The sequence below is a fragment of the Aquarana catesbeiana genome, linkage group LG01 (assembly GCF_042186555.1).
Source record: "Aquarana catesbeiana isolate 2022-GZ linkage group LG01, ASM4218655v1, whole genome shotgun sequence".
Taxonomy (NCBI): Eukaryota; Metazoa; Chordata; class Amphibia; order Anura; family Ranidae; genus Aquarana; species Aquarana catesbeiana.
Window position 1 is genome coordinate 906,049,814 of NC_133324.1, and position 5,236 is coordinate 906,055,049.

General features: G+C 48.1%; 1 long non-coding RNA gene across 1 annotated transcript; it reads right to left on the reverse strand.

Moving 5' to 3' along the window:
- Positions 1 to 4,301: 4,301 nt before the first annotated feature.
- LOC141120145 (uncharacterized) lies at positions 4,302 to 4,576 on the reverse strand. The gene is made up of 2 exons (XR_012239477.1): positions 4,493 to 4,576; positions 4,302 to 4,360 (listed from the first exon to the last, which is right to left on the reverse strand). It is a non-coding gene; the product is annotated as an uncharacterized lncRNA (long non-coding RNA).
- Positions 4,577 to 5,236: the final 660 nt, after the last annotated feature.

Below are 5,236 nucleotides of genomic sequence, written 5' to 3' on the forward strand. Positions count from 1 at the left end.
TCTATTTTATTCTATTCTTGTCTTCGATTTTTGATTCAAATTAATTTTCAAATTAGATTTGAATTTGATTCAAATTAGTTTCAAATTCAAATTTTGGCTGAATTTTGTCTTGTTATTTCAGATTTTATTTTCTATTCTATTATTTTCTATGCTAGTCCTTTATTTTCTAATATATTTGATTTATATTCTTTATTTTCTATTCTATTCTGTTCTGTTTTTCTCTATCATATTATTTTTTTATTTTCTATTCTATTCTGTTCACTTCTATTCTGTTCAGTTTTACTCTATTCTTTTTCTAATTTATTATTTTTTATTTTCTATTCTATTCTTTTCTATTATATTCCTTTATTTTCTAGTATATTTGATTTGATTCTTTTATTTTCTATTCTATTCTGTTCTGTTTTACTCAATTATATTCTATTTCTTTATTTTCCATTCTATTCTTTTATAATCTATTATATTTTATTTTATTTTCTATTCTATTCCTCTATTTTCTAATATATTTAATTATAATCTTTTATTTTCTATTCTATTGTGTTCTGTTTAACTCTAGTCTATTCTATTTCTTTATTTTCTATTCTATTTAATTCTATTCTTGTCTTCGATTTTTGATTCAAATTCATTTTCAAATTAGATTTGAATTTAGTTTCAAATTCAAATTTCGGCTGAATTTTGTCTCGTTATTTCAGATTTGTTTCAATATGTTACTATTGTAATCGTAATTGATCAGAATTTTGATTCAAAAAGAAACAAACTGCACATGTCTACCAGCTTCTAAGGAGTTTTTGGATGGCCTTCATGTATGGAGGAGGACAAAAAGAACTATTTGAACAATTGAGGAGTGGTATGTAATGTACTGGGGATAGTAGAATGTATGGGGGATTTTCTTGTAAAATGGCCAACAAAGGTGAACTAACCCTTTAAAACTCCCCACCAGGATTTCAAACCTGACTGTCAGTCCCAGGGTGAATGGGGGACTTTATAGAAGAGCTTTTTGGCAACCAATTGACTATTGTTCCATGGGGACAGAAGTAGCTAAACTTCCATACAAAATAATGGAACCAGCTTTGAATCTCTTCACAATAATGATCTCTATTGTAGGTAAGTGGACAATTACAGTAGGTGACCGCGATATTGTGTCAATCTCGCCGCACTTCTCGGCGAGATTTGACACCTACGAGCCCCGTCGCAGGAGCCAGCGCCGAGATGGCTCACTCATCGGGAAAGGAAAACGTTGTTTTCCTCCCGCGATGAGTGACAGGCAGCGCTGACAGCTGTCTAGTATGAATCCTGAGGCGGGAACACCGCGCCAAATTTTAAATGAAAAAACCGGCGTGGGTTCCCCCCTCGGGGGCATACCAGGCCCTTAGGTCTGGCATGGATTGTAAGGGGAACCCCCTATGCCGAAAAATCGGCGTGGGGGTCCCCCCCAAATCCATACCAGACCTTTATCCGAGCACGCAGCCCGGCCGGCCAGGAGGGGGGGTGGGGACGAGCGAGCGCCCCCCCCCCTCCTGAGCCGTACCAGGGCCACATGCCCTCAACATGGGGGGGTGGGTGCCTTGGGGGAGGGGGACGCCCTGCGGCCCCCCCACCCCAAAGCACCTTGTCCCCATGTTGATGAGGACAAGGGCCTCTTCCCGACAACCCTGGCCGTTGGTTGTCGGGGTCTGCGGGCGGGGGGCTTATCGGAATCTGGGAGCCCCCTTTAATAAGGGGGCCCCCAGATCCCGGCCCCCCACCCTGTGTGAATGAGTTTGGGGTACATGGTACCCCTACCCATTCACCTAGGGAAAAGTGTCAATATAAAAAAAACACACTACACAGGTTTTAAGAATAATTTATTAGTCAGCTCCGGGGTCTTCTTCCGACTTCGGGGGGTCTCCTTCCGACTTCTCCCGGTGTTCGGCCTCTTCTCCCGGGCCCCGCCGCTATCTTCTTCCAGCTCTATTGCCAGCGAGGGGCCCGGTCTGCTGCCGCTGTCTTGTCGCCGCTGTCTTGTCGCCGCTGTCTCGCCGCCGCCGCTGTCTCTCCGCTTCTTCTCTTCTTTTCTTCTTCCCCGATGTTGACACGACGCTCTCTCCGGCTCGAATGCTGTGTGCGAGCTGCGGAGCCATTTATATAGGCGGTAACCCCGCCCCCTTACGACGTCATGGTCCCAGCATGCGCAGGGACTCTGGGGCCACGCCCCCTTATGACGCCAGAGTCCCTGCGCATGCTGGGACCATGACGTCGTAAGGGGGCGGGGTTACCGCCTATATAAATGGCTCCGCAGCTCGCACACAGCATTCGAGCCGGAGAGAGCGTCGTGTCAACATCGGGGAAGAAGAAAAGAAGAGAAGAAGCGGAGAGACAGCGGCGGCGGCGAGACAGCGGCGACAAGACAGCGGCAGCAGACCGGGCCCCTCGCTGGCAATAGAGCTGGAAGAAGATAGCGGCGGGGCCCGGGAGAAGAGGCCGAACACCGGGAGAAGTCGGAAGGAGACCCCCCGAAGTCGGAAGAAGACCCCGGAGCTGACTAATAAATTATTCTTAAAACCTGTGTAGTGTGTTTTTTTTATATTGACACTTTTGCCTAGGTGAATGGGTAGGGGTACCATGTACCCCAAACTCATTCACACAGGGTGGGGGGCCGGGATCTGGGGGCCCCCTTATTAAAGGGGGCTCCCGGATTCCGATAAGCCCCCCGCCCGCAGACCCCGACAACCAACGGCCAGGGTTGTCGGGAAGAGGCCCTTGTCCTCATCAACATGGGGACAAGGTGCTTTGGGGTGGGGGGGCCGCAGGGCGCCCCCCTCCCCCAAGGCACCCACCCCCCCATGTTGAGGGCATGTGGCCCTGGTACGGCTCAGGAGGGGGGGGGGCCGCCCGCTCGTCCCCACCCCCCCCTCCTGGCCGGCCGGGCTGCGTGCTCGGATAAGGGTCTGGTATGGATTTGGGGGGGACCCCCACGCCGATTTTTCGGCATAGGGGGTTCCCCTTACAATCCATGCCAGACCTAAGGGCCTGGTATGCCCCCGAGGGGGGAACCCACGCCGGTTTTTTCATTTAAAATTTGGCGCGGTGTTCCCGCCTCAGGATTCATACTAGACAGCTGTCAGCGCTGCCTGTCACTCATCGCGGGAGGAAAACAACGTTTTCCTTTCCCGATGAGCGAGCCAGCGCGACATTCACAGTACCCTGTCGCCGAGAACCAGCGCGATGCTATCGCGCTGGAAACACAATCTCGCGGTCAGGTACTGTACCTTGTCAGAGTTCCTGGTGTAGATAAAAGAGACACAGACATATTGGACAGATGGACACGTGTCATTGGAGCTCATTTCATTCGCTGTTGTAACACACCTGGGTGCCTTGTAAGTGTGCTCTCTGCGCCCCGAGCCCACCCTATATTCAAGCCTATTAGAGCCTCTGGCTCTAATCGGTGCTTCAAAAAAAACACCCCCTCCCCGTTGGTATTCATGCTCTGGCGTCCTGAAAGGGGCCGGACGTATGGACAGGGGAGGTGGCAATGGACCAGGGGGCGGCCTTAATGGTTGGGCTGACCCTGCTGTGGCTGGTCGGCAAGTGGTTAAAGTTGCCAACATGATTAATAATCATCTCACTAACAATCAAAATTAGGTTAGAAGTTTATTTAGAGCCCTTTCACACTGAGCTGCACCCGGCATTAGCAGTAAAGCACTGCTAGTTTTAGTGGCGCTTTTTGGCCACTAGCGGGGAGCTTTTAAACCCCCCCGCTAGCGGACGAAAAAGAGGGGTAAAAGAAACGGCTTCAGCATTCCTTCCACTGGGCAGGGGTGGTTTAGATGCTGTATATCTACCGCTCCTAAACTGCCCCAAAGACGCTGCTTGAAGGACTTTTTTATAACATCCTAAAAGCGTCCCGTTCCAGCGTGAAAGCACTCAGGCTGGGAGGCGTTTTTCAGGCACTTTACAGGTGCTATTTCTAGCGCTAGAACGCCTGAATAATGCCTCCAGTGTGAACGGGGTCTAAAACTGTGTGAATGAATGTTCCAGTTATGACATCTGTGATTGTTTCTTTCTAAAAGAGGAAGGAGGTTTTTGTATGGCTCTGTATCACTGTGTGAGAGGGAACTTATAACACTGCTGACAGTAATATCTTCCTTCATCATCTTCAGTTGCTCCATTAATTGTTAGTTTGAATTCAGATCCATATCCTGATCCACTGAACCTGTCCGGGATCCCAGGTTGACAACTGCTTGCAGCATATATAAGAAGCTTTGGAGGTTGTTGGGGCTTCTGTTGGTACCAGTACTGGATGTACATGTGATGGAGGTTGTCTGTCCCGGGGACACAGAGTTAGAATCCGGAGTCTGAGTCATCACAATCTGTCCACAGGATCCTGAGGATGGGAAGAGACATATTGATTATTGATCAGTGTCTGTATATCTTCCTATCAATTCTGATGTGTGTATTTATTGTACAATGTATAGATGTATGTGCAGAGGATGATGGAAGGAGCCTCATCTCTCACCCTGAATAGAAATGAAGATGACAACCAGCAGATAACTGGGAGAAAGCATCTTGATGTTTCTGGAGGGTCAGATCCAATCTAGAAGACGTCTCCTGTACAATGAGATATATAGAGAGAGTGACAGGGGAGGTGTTCCCCCACACACTGTGTATGCAAATACTGAAGGATACAAATAATGTATTCTACATCAGTGAGCTATACTTGAAAAATACTCAAATAAAACTGAACTTTATCTAAGAAGACTAATGCAGCGTACACACGACCGGACTTTCCGTCAGAATAGACTCCGACGGTCTTTCCGACAGAGTTCTGCTGAAACGAACTTGCCTACTAGGGATGAGCTTCGTGTTCGAGTCAAACCCATGTTCGAGTCGAACCCATGTTCGACTCAAACATTAGCTGTTCGGTCATTCACCGAATTCTGAAGTTATGGGCCGTTCGCGCCAAATTCGTGTGGCGCGTCACGGCCCATAATTCACTGCGGCATCGCAGTGCATTGCTGGCTGATGATTGGCCAAGCATGCACTATGATCCACATGCTTGGCCAATCACAGCGCTGTCGGTAGAGAGAGCTGTAATTGGCCAAAGCCAGGGTGGCATTGGCCAATTATGGCTCAGGGGTTTTAGAACATGCCCCACACTATATAAGGCCGCCTGCACGACGGCCCTGTGTAGTGTGTGTTCCGGCGTTGAGATACATAGATAGACAGAGAGACAGTGTCATTTAATTTGAGTTAGCTAGAT